A 26,506-nucleotide genomic window follows, 5' to 3' on the forward strand; every position below is an offset into this window, starting at 1 on the left:
GAGTTTCATGTCTTGATCAAGCCGAACTTTCTTCAATCAATATATTGAGATTGTCAACATCCTTAAATTCAGTGAGCATGCCTGCTTGAGCTAATGACTTTGAATTTTTCTTCATACAAGAATGAAATCCATGTTTGATTCACAAGTGACTTCCATTTTCCAAATAATGACACTCTTCAACATAGATCTCTCCATGACTCTAGAATCTCCAGTATTTTGACCCATATCGGTTTCCTTGCTCCCCCCAAGCTGACGCTTGCGTAGCCTCTTGAAACACGCCTCTCGGTCCTCTCTACCTTCATCCTAGCCGTCCATTTTGAACTTCACATTGATTTGTGTCATGCATGAAATCTTCTTTATCAATATAAATTCACTATTTAATTTCATATACAAGCTTTCCAATTTGAGACAACATATGCACATCAACTCATGTCTCATTCACTTTTCTCTTGCTTGCTTTGCTTGACAACAATATTCATCTCATATGACAAGTCTTCCCAATTTGATATTATGCAACAACATATCATGTCTCATTCTCATAACCTTTGCTTGTCATTTTGAATTCCATCATAAGACGAACAAGCTTTGATAGATATTAGAGCCTTCATGTCAATCATGAACACTTGCTCTCGATTTTCTTTTACAACTTTGCTTGCCACTTTGAGTCCCACATAAATAAACAAGCTTCAACAAAATATTAGAGCCTTTCATATCAAACATGAATACCTTGCTCTCCATTTTTCTTTTCTCATTCTAGCTTGTCTTATATAATGATTGCCAATGGAACATACACATTTGCTTGCAATACATGAGCTATCTCAAATTTCATTAAACCCTGAATTAAATACCTACTCATAATCTCTTGCAAACAAGTTAGTCCTTTAATCGTGTTATCAATCAATACACCAAAACCCACTAGGGGCCTAGATGCTCTTTCACTTTTACCTCTCCAAAACCTAGCTTTTCCAACCCCATCTGTTGTTCTTCCTGCGTCTGTACAGTGTTTGAAGACATTCTGAGTGGCCTACCGATCCCAGAGTAACCCTAGATCCACGAGCCCCGGTGGGTCCCTCCTGAGCTCATTGTTCTAGGTCTATGTGGAATAATGCTTGAACCGGTCTGCCGGTCTGCCCAGGGCTTCATTGGTTCTGATCATTTTGATGATGACCACGCATTCTAGCGGATCCGAATGTTTTTGGCCAGATTCTATGTCAACACACTTTGTGGTAACTCCACTGGGAAAGGATTGATCTTGGTTTGTCATAACCGATCTAATCTAATCCTGTTGATGCGAAAATCCCACTGTAGGGGGACTCTCATGCTCCACGTATGCTATGGCCGGGGAGATCTTCTTTGCTCTGACGTACCAAACCCAACCGGCGTGCGTAAAGTGCGCTAGGCGTGCCAGTCAATTTGACCTGCAATTGACAAGGAAGGTAGACGTTAAATTCCAAGGGGCTTATCTGCTAGCTAGCTGATAACGATAGGCACGCACGGATTGGCCATCGTACAACCGATTCACTGGGTTTCAGGCCACGCTCATAATAACCCTGCCTGCATGCAACACCAAGATCCCATAGTGACCGGCTGTGGCAGAATCCGACACGATGATAGCCGATAGCGAATAGATCTAGGCTGGATAGATGTGATGTAAACTTACAACAAACTAGATTAAAGACAACCTAGCAAGACCTAAGCATACATCGATAGCTTGGTGGTAAAAGCAACAATAAGCTAGACTAATCGGATCAAACTAATCTAACAGATCGCCAACATTTACCGATAACTGGTGAGCAAACTAAACACTGCAAAAAGGATATGGAGAGCTCGATGTTGACGCTCCTTAGCGCCCCGATTTGTATACCGCAAGTGCACGGTTCGTGTAGCTTTTCCCTTAGAGTATTCCCCCCAAGGTTTATCAATCCGTGGATCGACAAAGAACTACCTAAGGTTTTCCATCTAATCTAATGGATCTATCCTAACATGAAGCATTGATTGCATATAAAGGGTAAACCTTTAATAGATATGAGTGATATGTGAAGGTTGATCTCATCCATGAACATAGGCTTAATCATAGCAAAACCAAAGATATGACTAGGCCTATCATCATCTAGTTGTAGTTCAAGCTAACGAGCGGATAAATCATGCATCTCAATCAAAAGCATCTTTAAACTCAAAATCTCCAATCCGATCCCTCGATACTCCACCTACTTAGTGGCAACGGCCTGTCACGACGCCACCCCTTTCGACAAAAGTACCCTGAAGCAAGTCGAACCCCCTTTGGTAGTTCCACCATGAACCTCTAGCCACCATGACTACAAGATCATGCTAAGCGATCTATCTCCATAATAGATCTAGGATGAAGCAAACCCAAAGAGAAAAACGAAAATCGAAAGAGAGAACATGATCGCTAATAGATTCGGAAGACATGATTATCATTACTCACATAATAGATTTTCGTTTGGATCATCACCGCCATATGCACACCATTGATGAATCCAACTAGCTCTTGAACTCCGCCATGGCACAACCACGTAGGGAGGCCACGGCGGCTAGGGTCGGCCTAAGCTATCTCATAGACAACTTCGAAGACTTGCGGCGGCCGTCGTCTCCCTCCGGTCTTGACCCTAGGTTTTCGTCGAGTTCTGGGTGGATGGATGCTTTGAGTTGAATAAGGTGCGAGCTATTTATAAGCCGAGGAAGCCACCGGTCGAAGGGGAGGTCGAACTGACCTAAAAAAGGGCTGGGCCGGCCGGCCTGGCTCATTCCTTCGCCATCTCGTGTCATCCTTTCGCGTGCAGACTCCTCGCATCTTCTAGAGTTTATGTCCTTCACGATTGCACCCCTTTGGACGTCGTTATCTTGGAGATATCTTCGAGGAAAGGATAGGATAGGGAATCCTTCCTTAAATCTTCATTTGCTTTGCTTAATCCCGAAGTATCTTGATCTCATCTTCGTGGGCTCGGTCCTTTGGGCTCTCTTGGAGGATGGATGTGCGTGAATGGGCTTCGAATCAACATGGGCTTTGGTCCTTCCTTTGGGCTTTGGCCTTCGTCTTTCTCCGTGTTAGCGCTGATCACGGGCCTCGTCATTTCATGCTCCAAAATAGGCCAAAAACCTGCAAAAATGAAGTTCCTCCAAAATATATGTGCATATGTGAAAATGACCAATAATTAGGACGGGGTTAGGACGGTTAGTGATTTTGATATTGAATTCATGCCATTATCAAGGATAAACAAGGGATAAAAGGGGTACTTAAGGAGCGCCAACACTCGATAACTGGTGAACAGTTAGACCCCGCTGAACAAATCTAACATGCTCAATAACTTTTAGCGTCATAAACGGAGGAAGAAGTGATGCGTCGTCAACCTGAACCCATCTACACAACTCTACTCAAAACTTTTCAACAAGCGATGGAACATACCTGCTGAGAAGAACTCGTAAAGGGAAAAAGCTACTACAACTAAGGCGAAGCCGCCGTGTGGAAATGTAGATGCATTGAATGTAAATGTTTTGTTTGGATGTGGTTGATCAAAGTTTACAAATAATGGAGGTCAGCTATTTATAGCCTAACCCTAACCTCCCTTGCCGATACGGCAAGATTACAACTTGCAACACACAAAATAATCTTGCCTAACTTAAATAGAATCAAACCTAAAAGATAACTTGCTGACTTCACCTGTCAACTCCTTCCATAGCTTCATCGGCTATGACGCATCCTCTTGGCCCAAAGGCTGATGAGGACATCCTCCAAGTTATAAGTCATCACCAACTCGGTCATCGCGTTCATCTCGGATTCAGCCGACACCCCTGCACAGTTTTGGCGATATCTCCCTCATACGGCGTCCAAATGAGGTGATCTTGGATGCGTTGGAAAGCTAACAACGAGACACTTCATTTGGTTCTAGTTCTAGCTCCAGAAGATTCGTGGATCATTCTGTGTGACCATGGAAAAGTGGTGCATTGAGGCATAACTAGTTTGAATTACACCAGTTCGAGTGCACTAAACATCTAAAGGCACCTCAACCGGTATAATCATTGGTATGTTGGGTAACATTCCGATGAAACCACTTGATATCGCTATATAACATCCCTTTAACTAGACATGCAAGGTTTGTGAAGGCTCTGGGGTTTCTTTTGCTGAAAAGCAATAAAGAGTAGATCCTTACTTTCAAATTTTAGCTTCCAGATTCTAGTTGAATTAACCAGTCTAGACAAGCATCTATCTACACAAACATGGTAGAGGATATATTTGCATCCAACAAGATTTAGTATCATCTTTATTCCATTTCTTACTCTATGTGGCAAAGAGATTAAGCAGTCTCCATATCCGTGAGCGGCGGAACAGTTCGAACCAAATTTCAATCCTTGCAAGGTAAACCTAACACACATGCTCGGAGCACTATAGAGTCACTCCCAAGCAACCGTTTGCTTCTCATTCCGGTTCATGGATCAGGGCCACTCTCCCCGACTATAGGGAACCAACCTCGTCCCTCATAGCTGTGGTGTGGCGCTACAATTTCCATCTTATCCATTCTATCCATCCTATCCCTAAGAGTGAGTGGGAGGTATGTCCACTTGTCGGGCCGATTGGTTACTAGGCTTACCGCGTACCATATTTATGGCATGTGGCTAGTACTTTCAAACGCTTAATCAACACTACCACACACTGCGGCCTTAGCAAATTCAACTACACAGGCGGGATATAACCATGAATCTCGTAACCAAATCTCGTCTGTGGTCCTTATAGTGATTGCAAGAATTTAAACAGTCAACTCCTATAAAGATCGTGAGTGACACGCAATCACTCGACTTTTACCGGTCCTATTAGCGTAGCATCTAATCGGACTCTGATCTAATGTTCAATCAATAGGTACCTAGAAATATGCATCTAAGGTTTTTAATCGACTCCAATAACTTAAATGCACAAATAAACAATAACAAGTTGCATAATTTGAAAACAATAGGATTATGCACCGGGGCTTGCCTGTAGAGGTGTCTATAGGGTCAGTGGACTTTGGCTCTTCCGAATCAAGGTTCGGAGCTTCAGTTAGTTCACCAACGTTGGCCTGAGCTTATGAAAAATTCCCGTCTGGTTCCTGGATGAGCTCGTATGTTCCGTCGACTAACGATGTTGTTTCTATGTGCAATGCAGTGATTTGAAAATAGTGAAGTGCTTGAGTATAGCTTTCCTTCACTAAAAAGTTGTAAACAATTAAAGTAAACAATTAAGATTAACTTAAAAGTTTTACTTTACTGGCCAATAGTTTATAGAGTAAAAATGAGCACAAATAAATTCCATAAAATAGCATGGAAAAAGAGTTTTGATTTCAATATAACAAACAACGAAAAGGATTTTTTAAAAGAAATCCTAAAGAAAATAAACAAAACACTCAAAATAAATTTTAAAAGTAAGAACTAGAGTCCACTAATAGTTTTAGAAAATTTTTATAGAGCTCAACATACTCTAAAGAGCATGTGGTTAAAGGCTCACTCAAAATAAAGCTTTAGAAATAAACATATAAATAAAAGGAGCCATATCCTAACCCTATTTTTAGAATTAATTACACAAGGAAACATTTCAAACTCATCACACCATATGATAGATCTAATTAAAAGGAACACAACAAAATTAATTTCACATTTATTTGATTTTTTTACATTTTTCTAGGATTTTGCAAAATTCACTAGAAAAAGAATAAAAGGAAAAGGTCTTTTTGCAGAAAAGATCCCAGGAAAGATTGCAATCCTTGCAATCAGGTCCTTGGCCGGGGTCAGATGGGAGGGGAAGGGTTGACCGGCCGATTCCGGCGATGGTGATCGCCGGCGGCGAGGGTAAAGTGGTCAGGGAGTTTCAGGAGGTCGTGGCGCACCTGCAGGGTGGCTTGGGTGGGACGCGGGGTTGCCGGAGGAGCTCGTCGGCGGGGAGCAGAGCATGGTAGCGAAGGCTCACGGCGGCGAAGGTGCTCCGGCGGGGAAATGGTGGCAAGAGATAGCGGGGGAGCTTCACTGGTCTATGGCGAAGCTTGTTGGTGGGTCGAGGGAGTTGGAGTGTGTCTGAAGCGGCGGGTCCACGGTGGCGGGGCTCGTCGGAGTAAAGGAAAGGGGGCGGCGGCCAGGGATGCCGGAATTGGAGATGGTCGGGGCTTTTTATAGCCCAAATGGGAGGGGGATGAGCATGGGAGAGGATTCCTGGAGGGGACCGTCCTCGCCGAGAAGCATCCCCTCTGAGCAAAGGAAATCGACATTAGCCGTGGTCGCGCTCACCGGGACCCTCCGGGAAAAGGGCGAGGCCCTCGAGGGGAAGGAGGTGGCCCTCCAGAATATGGGGGCCGCCCTTAGAGAAAAGGAAGCCTCCTTGTCCTCACTCGAAGAGGTCGCCCGTACCCAGAGGGAGGAAGCGTAGAAAAACATGGTGGGTGAGTACCTTCGATTTTTCGTCGATTTGCTTTCCTTCGTGGCTAATGTCGATTTCCTTTGCTCAGAGCTGAGGCAAAAGGTGGCGGATGAGACCGCGGCGAAGGAAGCGGTCCACACCGTGCTCACGGCGGCACAGATGGACTTTGCTGAGCTGGAGCAGACCGCCGTGAGCGTGTGTCAAGAGCTCGAGGGGGAGGGCGCCGTCTCGGGCAGTTCGGTGATCAGCCGCCTGCGCGCGCTAGGCGGCCGGATTGCCGAACACGCCAAGAGTACCTTCCGCCTCGGTGTCCTGCGGGCTCTCGCCGTGGCCTCGACGCATTACCTCATGGATCTCCAGAGGGTGTCGTCGGGGTACGTCGTTCCCGATGATGCGGATGCGGATGCCGCGTCGGTCATCATGGATGAAGCTGACGCAGCCGCGGAGGAGTTCGCCACCGTCCTCACCGAGAAGCTCGAGGCAGTCATCCCTCCCATCACTGAATTCGACGCCCCTGAAGACCTGCAGGGGGGGATGGTAGCCTGTAGGAAAGTTGGGCCTCGAAGCCCATTGTAAATAGATTAGTGTTTATCACAGTCGCGCTTTGTAATTGCATCCTATGAATATATGAAATTTTATTTCATAATTTGAATGTGTGGTCTGTCGAGGCCTCGTGTGTTCGAGCCTGTGTTTCTTTACTTTATTTTCGTGTTCTTGTATGCGACTTGGATGAACGTCTGCGAGGGGGTTCGCGTTCATAAGCAACATAGGCGTAGGGTGGTGAGGGGGGTGCCGTATCCCGGAGGCGTAGGCGGCCCCTCGACTCGGCCAGCCTCGTCCGTAGTTGCTTATGCCTCGCGCCGGTTTTTTCCAAGGATACGAGAAGCTTAGGGTCGAGACGGAAATATTTCGAAAAATATTGGCGACTTTTTGGGGACGTTCGGGGGTTCCCCCCGTAGTAGCCCCCGAGGGAGGCTCGGCTTTGCCGAGGGTAAAGCCGAGCGTACCTCAATGTTCGTGCGCGCCCGAGCCCTCGAGGGTCGGGAAGGTTCCCAAAAAGCGATAAGTGAAGGGTGCTTCCTTATTATTTCGGGAAATTGAAAATGCGATTACGAACAATATAGAAATAGCTTGAAATGCTAAGGGTAGAAACGACGTAGCTGTTGTATATTCCAAGCGTTGGTGAGGACTTCGCCTTTTTCATTGGCCAGCTTGTACGTGCCGGGCTTGAGCACCTCGGCGATTATGTATGGTCCTTCCCATGGAGGTGAGAGCTTGTGGCGGCCCCTGTTGTCCTGTCGAAGCCTTAGCACCAAGTCCCCTTCGTTGAGGTCTCGGCGCCGGACCCTCTGCGCTTGATACCTTCGCAAGGACTGCTGGTAGTGCGCAGAGTGGAGGAGCGCCATGTCTCGAGCCTCGTCCACTTGGTCTAGCGAGTCTTCGCGAGCTCGCTGGTTTCGTTGCTCTTGATATGCCTTGAGCCTTGGCGATCCGTATTCCAAGTCAGTGGGGAGGATGGCCTCGGCGCCATAGACGAGGAAGAACGGAGAGAAACCTATAGCTCTGCTTGGGGACGTCCTCAGGCTCCAGATGACCGAGGGTAGCTCCGTGAGACACCTCCGGCCGAACTTGTTCAGCTTGTTGAAGATTCTTGGCTTTAGTCCTTGGAGGATCATGCCGTTGGCACGCTCCACTTGCCCGTTCGTCTGTGGGTGTGCCACAGCCGACCAGTCCACACGTATGTGGAAACTGTCACAGAATGCCAAGAACTTCTTGCCTGTGAACTGGGTGCCGTTGTCGGTGATGATCGAGTTCGGGACCCCGAACCTGAAGACGATGTCGGTGAAGAATTGGACTGCTTGCTCGGATTTGATCTTGCCGATGGGTCGAGCCTCGATCCATTTGGAGAACTTGTCGATCGCCACCAGCAAGTGGGTGAAGCCCCCGGGCGCCTTCTTCAGCGGACCGACGAGTCCAGCCCCCACACGGCGAACGGCCACGTGATGGGGATGGTCTGCAAAGCATGGGCCGGAAGATGTGTTTTTCGAGCATAGAACTGGCAACCCTCGCAGGTCCGCACGACGTCGGTGGCGTCGGCAACCGTGGTGGGCCAGTAAAATCCTTGCCGAAACGCGTTACCCACGAGGGTACGTGGCGCGGCGTGATGGCCGCAGATGCCAGCGTGGATGTCGCGGATCAGCTCCTTGTCCTCGGGGAGGGGGATGCATCGCTGCAAGACACCCGAGGGACTGCGCTTGTGTAGCTCATTGTCGATTAGAACGAAGGACTTGGCCCTCCTGGCGAGGCGCCGTGCCTGAGCACGGTTCGTGCGTAAGATCCCTCAAATCATCCAGTCAAGGTACTGGACGCGCCAGTATCGCGAGGTGGGGGCCTCGTCGACTTCCATTGCTTCGGCCTCATCCGCGGAGGTGGTCCCGAAGTCAATGTCCATGGGCTCGACCCCGTCCGCCGGGGGGTTCCCGCCGGGGGACCCGGTGGACGAGGGGCCCGGCTTCGGCGGGTCCTTCAATTCAGCGGAGGGCTTGGCGATGTCGCGGGCGAAGATATTCGGGGGGACAGTGGTCCGCCCCGAGGCTATCTTGGCCGGTTCGTCGGCGTCCTCGTTGTACTTGCGCGGGACATGATTGAGCTCGAGACCGTCGAATTTGTCTTCGAGGCGGCGCACCGCGTTGCGGTATGCCTCCATCTTCAGGTCGTGACAGCTAGACTCTTTCATTACTTGGTTGACGACAAGCTGAGAGTCACCGCGCGCGTCGAGGCATTTGACGCCGAGCTCGATGGCGATGCGGAGGCCACCGAGGAGGGCCTCATACTCCGCCATATTGTTCGAAGCAGGGAAATGCAAGCGGATCATGTACCGTATGTGTTCTCCGAGGGTTGAGATGAAGAGGAGGCCAGCACCGGCACCAGTTTTCATCACCGACCCATCGAAGTACATAATCCAGCATTCGCCTTGGATTTGTGATGGGGGTAGCTGAGTGTCCGTCCACTCAGCCACGAAGTCAGCCAAGATTTGGGACTTGATCGCTCTATGAGGGGCGTAGGCGAGAGTCTCTCCCATCAGCTCCACAGACCATTTGGCAATTCTACCCTCGGCTTCCCGGTTGCGGGCTATCTCTCCCAAGGGGAAAGACGAGACCACGGTGACGGGGTGAGCCTCGAAGTAGTGGCGCAGCTTGCGTCGAGCTAGCACTACTGCGTAGAGCAGCTTCTGAATTTGCGGATAGTGTGTCTTGGTTTCGGACAACACCTCGCTGATATAGTACACCAGCCGCTGGACGGGCAGAGCCTGACCCTCCTCTTGTCTTTCAACCACGATCACCGCGCTGACCACTTGGGTTGTCGCAGCTACGTACAGATAGAGGGGTTCGCCGTCCGTAGGTGGCGTAAGAATGGGAGCATGAGTGAGCGATGCCTTCAGCCTTTCGAGGGCTTCTTGAGCTTCGGGGGTCCACGTGAAGTGCTCGGTTTTCCTCAAGAGTCGATACAGGGGTAAGCCTTTCTCGCCGAGACGCGAGATGAAACGGCTAAGGGACGCTAGGCATCCCATGACCCTCTATACCCCCTTTAAATCTCGGATCGGTCCCATCCGAGTGATGGCCGAGACTTTGTCAGGGTTGGGTTCGATGCCCCGCTGGGAGACAATGAAACCCAAGAGCATGCCTCGAGGCACCCGAATACGCACTTCTCGGGGTTAAGTTTTACCCCTTTGGCCCGTAGGCAATCAAATGCGATCCTGAGATCGACAACCAGGTCGTCCGCCTTCCTGGATTTTACAACGATATCATCGACGTATGCCTCTACGCTCCGCCCGAGATGGTCTCCGAAAACGTGGAGCATACACCGTTGATAGGTAGCTCCGGCGTTTCTGAGGCCAAAGGGCATCGTAACGTAGCAGTACATGCCGAAAGGTGTGATAAAAGAAGTCGCGAGCTGGTCGGACTCTTTCATCTTGATTTGGTGGTAACCGGAGTAAGCATCAAGAAAGGATAAGAGCTCACATCCCGCAGTAGTATCTACAATCTGATCAATTCGTAGCAAAGGAAAGGGAACCTTCGGACATGTCTTATTTAGACTAGTGTAGTCCACACACATCCTCCAGTTTCCACTCTTTTTCTTCACTAATACTGGATTAGCTAGCCACTCGAGATGGAATACCTCTTTGATGAATCCGGCCGCCAGAAGTTTCTGCAACTCCTCGCCGATCGCCCGACGCTTGAGCTCGTCGAAGCGTCTTAGGCGCTGCTTCACCGGCTTGGAGTTGGGTCGGACATCAAGAGAGTGCTCAGCGACCTCCCTCGGTATGCCAGGCATGTCCGAGGGGCTCCACGCAAAGATATCTGCGTTGGCGCGGAGGAAATCGACGAGCACCACTTCCTATTTGTCGTCGAGGGTGGAGCTGATCTGCAATGCCTTGCCGTCGGGGTGGCCCGGGTCGAGAGGCACCTTCTTGATACACTCGGCGGGTTCGAAGCTCCCGGCATGCCGGTGCATGGAATCCAAGGCCTCGCTTGCCATTTTGTCAAGGGTGGCTGCGAGGGCCTCGTCCTCCGCTTGAGCTTCCGCGCGCTCAACGCACTCGACGTCGCACTTGTAGGCGTGCTCGAACGAAGAGCCGATGGTGATGACACCCTTCGGACCCGGCATTTTGAGCTTGAGGTAGGTGTAGTTGGGGACAGCCATAAACTTGGCGTAGCAAGGACGACCAAGGATGGCATGATAGGACCCTCGAAATCCCACCACCTCGAAAGTGAGAACCTCCTTGCGGATGTTGGCTGCTGTGCCGAAGCATACAGGCAGATCGATCTGGCCGAGGGGTTGGACTCGCTTCCCCGGCGCAACGCCATGGAATGGCGACTTGCTGGGGTGAAGCTTGTCCAGTCCGATCCCCATGAGCTCCAAGGTAGGGGCGTACATGATGTTGAGGCTGCTGCCTCCGTCCATGACCACCTTGGAGAAGCGAGTGTTGCCGACGATGGGGTCGACAACGAGCGGATACCGTCCCGGATGCGGGATGTAGTCGGGGTGGTCCTCGCGGCCAAAGGCGATGGTATCCTTCGACCAGTCGAGGTAGGATGGCGTGGCTTTGGTAACGGAAAAGACTTCGCAGCGCTCACGCTTGCGCTGCCGAGAAGTCATATTCGTCGTTGTTCCTCCAAAGATGAAGAAGGCGTTCTCCACTGGGGGGAACTCGTCATCTCCACCTTTGTCGCCAGCATCCTTCTTCTTGTCCTCGTTGCGATGCGCGATGCGGTTGTAGTATTTCTTGAGCATCTCGCACTGCTCGAGGGTATGGTTGACCGGGCCCTTGTGGTAAGGACACGGCTTCTTAAGCATGTCGTCGAACTGGCCACCACCGCCTCGAGGGGGGCCTCGAGGACCTTTTCGGTCTGGGGCGGCAGCGAAGGCCTCCTCGGAGTCCTCCGCCCGCCCCGACTCACGCTAGTTTGGTGGGACCGGCTTCTTTGCCTTCCTCCCCCGCTTCAATTTCTTGGCGGGGGCATTGGGCTTGACATTGCCGCCCTCCGCGGGCGCATCGTCTTTGCGCTTGCTCGATTTGTCATCGAAGATGGCACCAACCGCTTCCTCGCCGGCGGCGTAGTTGGTGGCAGCGTCGAACAACTCATTGGTGTTAACGGGCCAGCTTCTCGCAAGCTCATGCACCAAGTTCCTACACGTCGTACCCTCGAGGAAAGCGTTAATGACCTCGACGTGGGTGACGCTGGGGAGCTCGGTGCACTGCTTGGAGAAGCGTCGTACGTAGTCACGCAGGGACTCGCGGGGCTTTTGACGACACCCTTTGAGGTCCCAAGAGTTCCCAGGGCGCACATACGTGCCCTGGAAATTGCCCACGAAGATATGGACCAAATCGGCCCAGTTGTGGATCTGATCCGCAGGCAGGTGCTCAAGCCACGTTCGTGTGGCGTCCGCAAGATGAAGTGGAAGGTTGCGGATGATGACCGCGTCCTCCATCGCGCCGCCTAGCTGGCACGCTAGGCGGTAGTCGTTGAGCCAGACTGCAGGATCAGTCTCGCCCGAGTATTTGATGAGGGTGTTGGGTTGTCGGAAGCGCGGGGGAAAAAGCGCGGTTCGAATCTCCCGGCTGAACACCCGAGTGCCCGGAGGCTCCGGTGACTCACCCCTGTCGTGCTCGGGGTCGAAGCGTCCGCCCCGTCGAGGGGTGTACCTCCTGCCGTCGATGACGTTGCGGGCGTCGCCGTCGCCAGCGTGCCTGCGAGTGTCACGGATTCGCTCCCTTACGGGAACTCTCCCGATGCGCTCGTGCACCGAGGGTGCCCTCGCGCCGGGCGCTACGGCTGCTTTGCCCTTCGCCGCTGGGGGTGTGTTCACGGAAACCTCACGGTCCTAGTGCGCAGTCCCATCACACTGCTCCGGGGCCTTCGAGCGCATGCGAGACGCAGAACTCTCGGCCTGTTGCACGGCAGCTTGCTCGATGAGCTCCTGTGCCTCGCGGCGCAGGTTGCGGCCCGAAGGTGTCGATGGCTCGGGCATAGCTTGGAGTAGGTAAGCCGCAGCGACGAGCTTCTCGCCCACCGTCTTCAGTTTCGGCGATTTGTCGAGGTTGTCATCGGCCAGGATGCGCTCCCGTGCAACACGTCCCGCCGCTTGGGCGTGAGCACCAGGCACGGCACGCTGCTACTCGAGTGCGGCGCGTAGCTCCTGGGTTTGTCGACGCTGCTCGTCGAGCTTGGCTTGAAGCTCTTTGAGCTGCACCAGCTGGGCTTGTCGCGCTGCCGAGCTTGACGAGGAAGGTGTTGCAGGCGGGTTCGCCGGTTGCTTTGCCCGCGCGTCCGCCCCGGCTTCCCCGTCGTTGCCTGGGGCGTTGTCATTTTGCTCGTTCGCAAGGTCCACCATGAAGCACTCCCAGGAAGGATCGAAATCCCCCTCGTTGGAGTCTTCGGAGCAGGTGAGGCAGTACGCCGTCGCCAGCTGGAACGAGCGGAGACCGTCGGGGTCGTAGACCCTGGAGTAGTCCTCGGCCTCCTCGGCCGTGAAGTTGTTCATGAAGAAGTCGACGTCGTCGGCGATCGAGCTCGCCGTCTCGGGGTAGGATTCGTCAGGGGACGACGCGATGAGGCTGCGGATCGGCAGAAGATAATGACCCAGCAGATCCTCATGCTCGATGAAGCTAGCGCTGGTTGACGAGGCGTGGGCGGTAGCGTTGCGCATCCCGAAGGGGAAGGGCGACGCCGAAGTCGAGTCCCCCCTGGGAGGCACTAGTGTTGCCACAGGCGATGGTGCCGGCGCAGATGACGCCGAGGCACGTGATGACGAAACGGTTGCCCCATTGGCCGTGATGCTGAGTTGCGACGCGCCAGCCTCGACCCACGTGGGGGAGCTGTGGCGTGCCGCACGACGCCGCTCCGCGCGTGCTTGTCGCGAACGCTGACCCGAGCACCTGTTGCGCCGGGCTGGCGAAGTCGGAGTGTTGAGGTTGCGTTCGGAGGAGAGGAGCTGCATGAGGTTACCGTTGCCGGTTGTCCTGAACTCGAGACTCCCGAACGAGATCGCGCGTCCCGCTGGAAACGGATCCGAAACACCCATAGGGTATGGGTTGGCTCTGCTCGCCATTCCTGGAGATCAAATGGGAATAAGAGAAAAAGTCACGCAGCGGCCCCTACCTGGCGCGCCAACTGTCGGTGTTCCGACCCGGGGGGCCTGAATCCCAACTAGAAAATGCTGTGTGTTGCCTCTTGCATCATCATCTGGGACGAGGAAACACGCAGCATTTACTAGTTGGGATTCAGCCCCCCCGGGTCGGAACACCGACAAGTACTTTACCATTTGGGCAATCCTTGCTCATGTGACCTTTTGTTCGACATGTATAGCAAATTCGATGATTGAGCTTGACAAAGGTGCTCTTGACTTGCATTTTGGGCTTCTGGGCATCAATAGCCTTTTTGGGTGCAAGAGTGCTTCTTGTGGGCTTCTTGAGAGGTCCAGCAGTTGCACTGGTCTGGACCGGTCTGACCGATCGGGTGTTACCGCTGATCAGACCTGCACTGCTGTGGATAGCAGTGAACCATATGCCCCAATTTCTTGCATCCATGGCACACTCTATTTTCTAGAAGCTTCTTTTGATTTCTTGAGAGTTGAGCTTCCTCATCTGACATGATTTGGCAATTTATTGCATAGTGCCCTTTCTCTAGACACTTGAAACACTTGATGTGTTCTAGGCATTTCTTTCATGGAATCTTGTGCTTGATGCTCTTTTGACCTTGTTGATAGGCTGAGCTAGTGACGTTTGAACCCATCTCAAGCTTCTTCACCACGAGATCACGGTTATCTTGAGATGGTCTCACTTGCCCCTTGCTTTTCAACTTGGTCACTTCTTCTTTGAGCCTTTCCACTTCACACATAAGATCTTTATTTTCTTGTGCTATGAAGTCATCACAAGATTCTACAAACACTTGCTCAATACTAGATTGGCTTGCTTAAGAACAACATGGTTTAGTGCAAGTCAAATCAATTTGAACTTGTGAGCATGTCCAAGTGTGTGTGAGAGGTTTATAGGATTTTACCATGTTAACCATAACCTCATGAGCTACTTCTAGCGACTCATGTCATTCCACAAGCTTCTCATAGGATTTTTTAAGATCCACATGAGTTCCTTGTAGTGTGACGTGCTCACTTGAGAGCTTCTCCAATTTAGTCTTTAGCACTTGATTCTCCTTCTGCAATGAATCTATACGATGTGAAGAATTTGTAGAAGAAGCTTCCGATTTGCTTACCAAGAAGTCATAGTTGAGCTTGAGACATTCAGGCTCCTTTCTTATGGCTTTTATTTGATCGACTGCTTGGACATCTTCTTTGTTGCTATAGGCCATCAAGCATTGGTGATCAACATCACTTGATGATGCTGACCCAGCTGAAACTTGTCTTGATCGCCTACAGGAGCATTTCTTGCTTTCTTTGCGCTGCCCCTGGTAGGACCGGTCTAACCGGTCTTGCAGACCGGTCTGACCACTTCCAATAGGGAACCATCAGATATTGCAGTTCTTGCTCCTTGATCTTCATGAGGAGTCACATGAGGATGGGTATTTATTGTTGCAGTAGAATACTCTTCTAGTGACTCCTCTTCATCTTCTTGATCTTCATTGTCACTCTCGTCTTCATATATCTTCTCTAAGAAGGTCCAAAGACGATGAGTTTCACTTCGTGTCTTTCTCAATAATTTTTCCTCTTGTATAGAATCTGAATGTTCTCTATCCATATACTCAAACAAGAGGTCAGTAACACGATGGTTGCAAGACAAACATTCTTTTTCCTCAGTTGATAATTTGTACAAATCATCAACGTCCTTGGGAAGGACACTTGTCTTGACAGCACGCTCAAAGGACGGACCCATGGTCCTTAGAATGTTAAGTACATGAGCAGACCAAGAAGGATAGTTTGAGCCATCACAACGAAGCAGCTCAAACGGTACCTCACGTGGTGTCGACATCGTGATTCTCCAAGCGGTTAAGCTTCAATCCGGAGACCTTGCTCTGATACCAATTGAAAGGACCTTAATCGCGTGATGTCACCTAGAGGGGGGGTGAATAGGTGTTTAAAAACTAATTCTGTAGATTATAATGCTTAACACAAATGTCAGTCAGTGACCGGTCAGATCGGTCAGGCAGACTGGTCCAACACTTAAAACATGCAGCTAAGTTCCCAACCGGTCAGACCGGTTGTTGACGGCCATTATTTCACATTCTGACCATCAACTTCTCAGGAATAAATTGAGCTTTATACTATGTTCATTCATATTTTATTTAATTCTAATAAGTTTCATAAGTTATGGATGAGTTTTGATTTCAGGAGAACACAAGACAAAAATGGATGAATTTGGGCAAAACCCCAGGCCGACCGGCCTATCCTAGGCCGACCGACCTGGCACCTCCACACACTGAGCCACAGCTTCGATCCAGGGGCAATGCCATGCACTCAAGTGCCTCTGAGTCGTGGATTGGATGTCGGTTCCATCGAATTGACCAAAAGGCTTGCACAAGGATCAAAGGACCCACAATTTAGTGCAAAGATATGTCCAAGTCAGCAATCCACCTCCCAGGAAGATCACAAGCGTACACTTGCAACGTTGGTGCAATGGAGGGCCGAGGAGAGCCAAAGGGAGGCCGGCAAGCCTAGGGGAGGCCGGCCGGTCTAGCACGTTCAAGCGTTGCAACTACGCAACTGTTACAGACATCAGGAGAGGATCTGAGGCGTCCAGGAGAAGGCGGCGGCCACGTGGCCACACCCCTTGGCCGGCCGGCCTAGGGGAGGTCGTCCGGCCCCACATGGCGGCCTCTGGCGTCCCGACTTCGTGTGGAAGTTAAGCTCAACTGTCACAACTGCCTCCAACCGACATCACGTGCTTCACCTGCTCAGAACCGACCCTAGAAGGCTATAAATAGAGCACTCATCCCTCACTTGTAACACACACCATTGGAGCTCATTCTCTCTTCACTTTCTAGAGTAGGATTAGTAGTTTGGGAGTTAGAGTCAAGTCGAGCTTGCTCGGGATTTCGGAGTCCTTGGAAGTCTGGTATAGCTCTTGTATCCTTCTTTCAAAGTTATCAATATAAGTTATCTTCTTTACATTTCTGAGTCAGCTTTACTTTCCACTTTCTCTTATCTTCTCGAGTCTGAGTGTTCAGCTCGAGTGCGGAAGTTGTATCCGTTTGCTTAGGCTAAGTTATCTTTCTGATAGTCGGGAATTTATCTAACAGGTTTTCTCGCCCGGACTAGAGTATCTCAAGTTAGTGCTTTAGGTTGAGGGGGATTTCTCTCAAAGGCCTCGAGAGAAATCCTAACACCGAGTGCAGACGTGGTGTCTGAGCTTAGTGTTACCTAGAAAGTGTGTTCCACCCCACGGTACCGTTGTGGTAGGCGGCAGGTGGTGATAGCCCTGTCCGTCCCTCGTAGTCCACCACGTTTGTGTGTTTTCATAGCAATAGTGCCGACTGCCATTGGACTCCCTTCTCATACCAGTCTGAGTCCCTTCTCCAACAGCTTGATATCACTGCTGGGGGATCTTTCGCCTATAAAACCACTTTTGAAGGGGTGGCACTCCTAGATCATATCCTGGAGAACACCACCTTCATAGAACCTCTCCCAATAGTACAACCTTCAAGCGAAGAGGAAGTTTCGATAGCCGAGCCCATTTATTCCGTAGTAACCCATGATGAATCACCGGCTAAATCTTCCCCTAAACCAAAGACTGGGAGGAGGAAGAAATTCTGCCTCCAGAATTCCTGTTGAATGTTGAGGAGGATATATTCTATGACTTTGGCAATACCACATTATATCCCCTCCAGAAAAGGCCTCCAGTCCCTTTAGACCCACCGGGTGGTCTCGATGGCTTCCCTTAGAGAGACCGTAAAAAGGGTGACCTCTATCATGAGCAACGAATGGGTACAGGAAGGGGAAACATCTTCCGAAATAATCCAATTTCATTCCCCCTCCTTAACCATTCCATGTTCCATAGAAGGGACTGCAGTCATGGCTCTTTACAATGCCACGGTTGGAGTAAACATTATTTCTGCCTTGTTCGCTTCTGATCGCTTAGGCGAAAAATGTGTTACTCCAACTACAAAATCCCTTAGAACTGGACCACGTTCCACATTAAGAGGGATCGGGATTATGCACGAAGTGCTAGTTTGGCACAGGGAAATAGAGATTGGTCTAGACTTCCATGTCTTTGAAGTCCAGGACTTCGACATCTTGATAGGGCATCCCGTAGAAAAGCTCTTCCTAGATGTTCTTAATCTAGGAGAACTTCAGGTGTCTCTTGGGGGGAAACCATTCACTTTGCTTATCGGCCAAGCCAAAAATTCCTTGGCCAAATCTGTTCCCCAAGAAGGACCCGTTGAGGAAGTGTTGGCTGTCATGCCAGACGACGACTCTAAAACCTCTTTAGAAAAAGATGCTGAACTCTTCATCCAAGAAGAGGATGAATTAGAGGAACAACTCGAACTGCCTATTCACGAGAAGCCGACACGACCTCCAATAGAACTAAAAGTCCTTCCCGATGGCCTTCGCTATGCTTTCCTCAATGGTGACACACAAACTCCCATCATCATTAGTAGTCACCTTTCCGACGAGGAGACGGCTAAACTCCTAGCCGTATTAGAAAAGCATAGACCCGTCGCTATGCTTTCCTCAATGGTGACACACAAACTCCCATCATCATTAGTAGTCAGCCCTACCCTTTGCACTCATCGTATCCCTACCGACTCTACCTGCACACCTTCTAGGGAGCCTCAGCGTAGGCTAAATAATACGATGAGAGATGTCGTTAAGAAAGAGGTCCTTAAACTCTTGCACGTCGGGATCATTTACCCTGTGCCACATAGCGAGTGGGTGAGCCCGGTACAAGTTGTACCGAAGAAGGGAGGTATGACGATCGTTCAGAACAGTAAGAACGAACTCATACCTCAACGACCTGTCACGGGGTGGAGGATGTGTATAGACTATCGGAAACTCAACTCGGTCACGAAGAAAGACCACTTCCCGCTGCCCTTCATTGACGAAATGTTAGAGAGGTTGGTCAAGCATTCTTTCTTCTGTTTTCTTGATGGCTATTCCAGTTATCACCAAATTCCCATCCACCCTGATGATCAAAGCAAGACCACATTTACTTGCCCATATGGAACCTATGCTTATCGCAGGATGTCTTTCGGGCTTTGTAAAGCTCCCGCATCGTTTCAGCGGTGCATGATGTCTATCTTTTCAGACATGATCGAGGAAACCATGGAAGTTTTCATGGATGACTTCTCCGTCTATGGGAAAACTTTTGATCATTGTCTCGAAAATTTAGATAGGGTCTTGCAACGATGCCAAGAAAAGGACCTGGTGCTGAATTGGGAAAAGTGACATTTCATGGTCTGCGAAGGCATCGTCCTTGGACACCTTGTGTCCGAGAGGGGGATTGAGGTGGACAAGGCCAAAATCGACGTTATAGAACGTCTTCCACCACCAGTTAACGTCAAGGGGATCCGTAGCTTCTTAGGTCATGCGGGGTTCTATCGCCGTTTCATTAAAGACTTCTCTCAGATCGCTAGACCTCTTACAAACCTCTTAGCTAAGGATGCGCCCTTTGAATTCATGGATGAGTGCCTTCGCGCCTTTGAAATCCTAAAAAAGGCACTCATCTCGGCTCCAATCATCCAACCCCCAATCATTCCCGTTTGAAATAATGTGTGATGCTAGCGACTATGATGTTGGTGCGGTCTTAGGCCAAACCAAAGATAAGAAGCATCATGCTATTGCTTATGCTAGCAAAACTCTGACAGGAGCACAGTTAAATTATGCTACTACTGAAAAAGAGCTCCTCGCAGTTGTTTTTGCTATTGATAAGTTTAGATCTTACTTGGTTGGAGCAAATGTTATTGTTTATACTGACCATGCAGCTTTGAAATATTTGCTCACCAAGAAAGATGCTAAGCCCCGTTTGATTCGGTGGATTCTCTTACTCCAAGAATTTGACCTTGAAATAAAAGATAAAAAGGGAATAGAGAATACTGTAGTAGATCATTTGTCGCGTATGCAAGCTACTAACCTGCAGGAACCCCCAATCAATGACTTCCTACGCGACGACATGCTGCTCAAGGTGACGGACTCCAACCCATGGTACGCAAACATTGTGAATTTCATGGTTGCAGGTTATGTACCACTTGGGGAAAACAAGAAAAAGCTGATCTTCGAGAGCAGACGTCACCTTTGGGATCCACCGTACCTGTACATAGTGTGTACGGATGGATTATTGTGGAGATGTGTCCCTACAGCAGAAGGGGTGCAGATTATAGAAAAATGCCATACTGTAGCATATGGAGGCCACTTTGGAGCTTTCAGAACACAAGCAAAAATCTGTCAAAGTGGTTTCTTCTGGCCCACAATGTATGAAGACACCAGAGAATTTATTCGAATGTGCCGAAGATGCCAGCTGCAAGGAGGCATCACTGCTCGCAATGCAATGCCCCTCACATACAACCTCCAAGTTGAACTATTCGATGTCTGGGGTATTGATTTCATGGGACCATTCCTAAAGTCCCATGATTGTGAGTACATCCTGGTTGCTGTGGACTACGTTTCCAAGTGGGTGGAAGCGTTACCTTGCCGAGCTGCAGACGCCAAGCATACGAGGAAGATGTTTCATGAAATCATCTTCCCTCGCTTTGGAACACTAAGGATGGTTATAAGTGAGGGGGGTCCCATTTCATCGACAAGACCTTCCATCGCTTCCTAAAAGAACTTGGCGCAAGACACAACATCGCTACACCGTATCACCCTTAGAATAGTGGACAGGCAGAAACTTCTAACAAACAAATCAAGAATATTCTACAGAAGATGGTGAATGATTGGTAAAGGATGGAAGAATATGCTGCCTGATGCACTTTGGGCATAGAGAACAGCATTCAAGACCCCCATCGGCATGTCGCCGTATCAACTGGTCTACGGGAAGACGTGTCATCTCCCAGTTGAGCTTGAGCACAGGGCCCACTGGGCCATTAAGAAATGGAACATGGACTACAAGCTCGCTAGGAGAAATAGACAAATGCAGCTGGCAGAGTTAGAGGAGCGAGAAAGCATATCACAGTGCCAAGATTTACAAGGACCGTACCAAAAGATGGCACGACATGAGGATCAAGCCCAAGGAGTTCAAGCCAGGTGATAAGGTACTAATGTTTAATTCCAGGGTAAAACTCTTCAGAGAAGGGAAACTTCGCAGCAAATGGAAAGGCCCATACACCGTCATCAACACATCTTCTCATGGGGAAATCACACACCAGGATGATGACGGTGAGTACTTCAAGGTAAATGGCCATCGGCTTAAACTTTTTCATGAACCTTTTCGACCCGGTGAAGTTTTCGATGAAATTAAGTTAGTAGACTTCAATTCTACGCATCTTCATCTTAGAGATGAAGCCCATGCACCCCCTAATCACCTAGCCCACGACCTTAGAAGCCCACACGAGAAACCTGAGGCCCAATAGAGACCAGAGGGGGGGCGGCCGAACCTAGGGAGTCGGCCGGCCCCACCTCGTGGCCGTTGGTGCTGGATCTTTGAATTTGAACTATCCAACGTCCCTTTTCATGTTTCCTTGTGTGGAGACACCGAACTTCGGAAGGTTTGGCACCATTTTGATCCTCTCTTCCCTTTAAATTCATCTTCTCCCCTTTCCTTCTCCTCATTCACCCAAGATCCAAGCACTCCGCCTTTCCTCAGCCTTTTTCCACCTACAAAGCACCATCTCCATGGCCGAAAAGACGATCATTCTATTCGTTGGGTCCGAGTCCACGTACGGACTCAACGACGAGCTGTCTCCCGCCAACCAAGCTTTAGCGAGCCCTGCAGTGGAAGAAGAGGCAATGCATATTGCCACGACAGCACTAGTGATCTTGCCAGCACCTGGGAGGAAGACAGCGCCGAGGAGCGCCGAACCAGGGAGGAGGCCCCTCAGCCTCCCCTTCGGCACGACGCATCGTCAAGAAGGCCTCTGTCCAGAGGGGCAGGGGAAGGCGCCCAGGGACTACGCCAAGGCCGACGACGAGCGAACTTCACCCAAAGGATGCCGCCGTTCGCCTCTTCGCCGATCTGATGCCTCCGATGCCCATGGAAGAGGGAATGCAGAACGCTTACACTGTGAGGAACAAAAGCGGCGGCGTAGTTAGCCACCATTACACCACTTCTCTCACCCCCGTTAGCGACAACTCTCCAAAACGCTTTAGGGTCATAGGAGTCCGGACTCCCAGAGGGGGGTACGGTAAGGGCCTCTTTCCCGCGCTCTCCCCCAAGGAAAAGGGAGAGGCCAAATCCGTTGCATCCACCCCTAAAAGGGTGAAGAGGCACCTAACTTCTCCTCCCATCACACGTCCTGGGGGCAGTACGAGAGTGAGGATGAGAAGGTCCTAAAGGGGCCCAAGGTCGTCTAGCTTCTGAAGACTATAGTCGCATTAAAGAAAGAGAATCAGAAGCAGGGCGACCAGCTGGCGGAGTTGTCATTAGAGTTGAAATCGGTCAAGGACGACCTTGATACCCTCCGCCGTGGCCTCAGCTCCAGGATCTCACGCCTAGAGAAGGGTAAGGACATCGCTTAGGTGTACGCCTCCACCAAGCGACAGGGCGCATTTACTTTTCATGTTTAGTTCTTGAGTTTACCTTTGCATTATGTATTAAGCGCCCTTTTCATTTCAATATAATAAAGTTTGAGCTCCCCGGATTCCAATTCGGCAGAGTTCCCTTTTTATTTGTGCCATATTTTGTCTTGAGATTTTGTACAGGCACAAAAACAAGTGTGGGGGGATGCACCTCACAAAAATGCGACACAAAACGGACACGACCAGCATGCAAAAGAGGAGGGCGAGAGGGCCCACCTCAGGGGCGGTCGAACCCATGGGTCGGCCGGCCCCTGGTGAAGCTCACTCGACTACATCCAGCTCCAGATCGTTGGTTTGCATCCCCAAATCCTTAAACCTCCCTACATTCATTTAAATTCAATGAATTTCTTCACAGAAAAATTTAAAAAAAACTCCTTATGTTTCCAAAGAATAAAACTTTGCATGCATTTTATTCTTGGCTTGCTTTTTAACCTTGTGAATAAATTCCTATAGGGACCCCATGCGTTCTAAGTAATTGACCATTGAGATATGACTTGGTTTGATAGCGCCATGCTCTTCCTTGCAAAAGCACTTGTTTTCCTTTTCATAAATTAAAATAAATATAGCTTGACTCCTCAAATTATCATAAATTCCTACCAAAGCCAAAGACAAGTTTTCATGCCCAACTTTCAAATGTTGTTTACCGCTGCTTCGAGCTTTGTCAAATTCTTCAACCCTTGTTAGAAACTTGTCATGCTCTCTTGATCAAGATCACGTACACATACTATACTTCCACACTGGGAGATAGTCGCCACATCCATCCACAAAAATAAGAACTCTATGACCTTGCTCTCCAAAACGACTTGGGCTATGCAAAAAGAAAATTAAAGATGTCTACCCAAAGAAGGTGGACCACATGCTCAATGACTATGCCTTAAAAAAAGAGAAAAAAAGAGAAAGAAAAGATGCATAGCGAAAGAAGGTATGCCACATGCTTGCAAAGGCATGTAAAAAATGTTGATAGCCCGTGTTGGAAATAACAAAAGAAAGAGAGTCATGCAAAAAGAGTTCATCCTCAAACCACTAGAAATAGTTCAAACACTTGCACATCTTGATCAGACTGTATGACTCGTTTCTGCTCGAATCTTGTTTTTGACTAAGCAATACAAGCAAGGCAAACATGCCTCTCCACTCCTAACCTGAGCTCCACATAAAGCTTGAATAGATGGTAGGAAAAGGAAGGCAACATCTTTGCCTTGGTAAGGATACAAAAACACAAGAGCGGTTCAGAGAGTAATTTGAGGAGCAAGGCTATCTTTTTGTTTTCAAAAAAAATTCTCCAAGTGCTAAGCAGGAAGAGCTAGGAGCCTGAATTCTGAGTTGTTCCTTTGTTCAATCACCCAAGACTACATGGTAGCCAGACAAAAAATTCACAAGGGTGAGAAGAAGCTTGGAATAACTTGTATGCAGGTTGAATTCAAGGAGTAGCATCCACCCTGGTCCTTCAAACTTTACTCGAGGACGAGCAAAGGACTAAGTGTGGGGGTGTTGTTGACAGTCCTTAAGTGTCGTTTTCGACCGTCAACAATTGCAGCTTTTTACCGGAAATAATCTCCAAACTTAGATATAGGGCGTATTACTGATCATTTCCATGAGTTTTGGTGAATTGTCATCTGCAGGCACCCACATCTGCAAAAGTGGGAAAACACAAGTGAACACGAGGAAAAATGCACAAAAGATCAAAACTGAGATGTGTTACTTACAAGGAGGGCCCACATGTCAGAGAAAACGGGGCAAAAAAGGCAAATGCACCACTGGATCTTAACATGGGCCCACACATAAGACTCCCCGAGGAAGATAAGGATGAGAGACTGCTAGGTGGGGCCGGCCGACCCCCTGGGTCGGCCGAACCTGGCCGGCCTCCCGTCCAGGTGCACTTCGACGTGGCGTGCCCCCTACTCCTCCTGATCACCTTCCATATATGCTTTTGGCGGGAATCGACCTTGAAGACTATAAAAGGGGGCTCCCTCCACCTCTCACACACACATCATTTTTCTTATGTGAAGGAGAAGAGTAGAGAGGCTCCACCTCTTGTATCATTAGCTTAGGGAGTGTGTGAGGAAGGAGTTCGGAGAAGAGCCAGACTTGTCGGTGTCTCTTCGGCTTTGTACCTCTACGGATACGGTACATTTGGAGTACATATCTAGGTTCTTCTATTCGGTGAGTTCTAGTAGAGTTATTCTTTTGTACTCATTCGTTCGCAGGTTCATCGTCTGTTCTCGTAGCGGATACTCTAGAAGAGGGCCCCTGATAAAGACGGGATAACCTAGTGCTACTCTATAGTAGTAGTCGAAGGCATAGGCGTGGTGTCTGGGACTTAGATTACCTTTGTTTGTCTTGTATTCAGCTGGTATGGAGGGATAGACGGCAGGTGGTGACAGCCCTGTCCATCCGCTACGGAGACAGTCTGCGTGGTTAGTGCACTCCCCCCGCCTGGATACGACATAGAGCGATACCGGATATTCCTTGGCAGACCAGGGTCAAACCGGTGCCTAAAGCGAGCGAGTGGAAACATTAGTGTATCTTCGCTTGAACCTATCCATAGATCAGGATCACACTATCCTAAGGTCTCTTTATCTCTTATTTTCTTTGGGGTAATCTAGTTGGAAGATAGTTACACACCCGTTCCTCGTGGAAAATACGATACCCTGAATACTCCCGGGTGAAGTGCTACAATGGTATTTCCGTGCGCTTGCGGATTCCTCTGTGAGAGTTAAGAAATACCAACAGCTGGACCGGTCAGACCGGTCCCAGGTGGTTTTGTGCTCCCAAGTGTTTCTCTCTGGTTTTTCTCACATGGGATAGCTATGAGCACTTTTGGTAATGTCAAACCACTGATGTTGCATCCCCCTTGATAGTACGGCATCCTATACTCAAGTTCACATAAAATGACATATACACAACACTTGAGTTTCATGTCTTGATCAAGCCGAACTTTCTTCAATCAATATATTGAGATTGTCAACATCCTTAAATTCAGTGAGCATGCCTGCTTGAGCTAATGACTTTGAATTTTTCTTCATACAAGAATGAAATCCATGTTTGATTCACAAGTGACTTCCATTTTCCAAATAATGACACTCTTCAACATAGAGCTCTCCATGACTCTAGGATCTCCAGTATTTTGACCCATATCGGTTTCCTTGCTCCCCCCAAGCTGACGCTTGCGTAGCCTCTTGAAACACGCCTCTCGGTCCTCTCTACCTTCATCCTAGCCGTCCATTTTGAACTTCACATTGATTTGTGTCATGCATGAAATCTTCTTTATCAATATAAATTCACTCTTTAATTTCATATACAAGCTTTCCAATTTGAGACAACATATGCACATCAACTCATGTCTCATTCACTTTTCTCTTGCTTGCTTTGCTTGACAACAATATTCATCTCATATGACAAGTCTTCCCAATTTGATACTATGCAACAACATATCATGTCTCATTCTCATAACCTTTGCTTGTCATTTTGAATTCCATCATAAGACGAACAAGCTTTGATAGATATTAGAGCCTTCATGTCAATCATGAACACTTGCTCTCGATTTTCTTTTACAACTTTGCTTGCCACTTTGAGTCCCACATAAATAAACAAGCTTCAACAAAATATTAGAGCCTTTCATATCAAACATGAATACCTTGCTCTCCATTTTTCTTTTCTCATTCTAGCTTGTCCTATATAATGATTGCCAATGGAACATACACATTTGCTTGCAATACATGAGCTATCTCAAATTTCATTAAACCCTGAATTAAATACCTACTCATAATCTCTTGCAAACAAGTTAGTCCTTTAATCGTGTTATCAATCAATACACCAAAACCCACTAGGGGCCTAGATGCTCTTTCACTTTTACCTCTCCAAAACCTAGCTTTTCCAACCCCATCTGTTGTTCTTCCTGCGTCTGTACAGCGTTTGAAGACATTC

At 49.0% G+C, this 26,506-nt stretch overlaps 1 pseudogene; it reads left to right on the forward strand.

The window, feature by feature from the left end:
- LOC120695213 overlaps nt 1–26,506 on the forward strand; it is a 78,841-nt pseudogene that overhangs the window by 17,672 nt on the left and 34,663 nt on the right.

Source organism: Panicum virgatum, chromosome 2K, assembly GCF_016808335.1.
Source record: "Panicum virgatum strain AP13 chromosome 2K, P.virgatum_v5, whole genome shotgun sequence".
NCBI classification, from domain to species: domain Eukaryota; kingdom Viridiplantae; phylum Streptophyta; class Magnoliopsida; order Poales; family Poaceae; genus Panicum; species Panicum virgatum.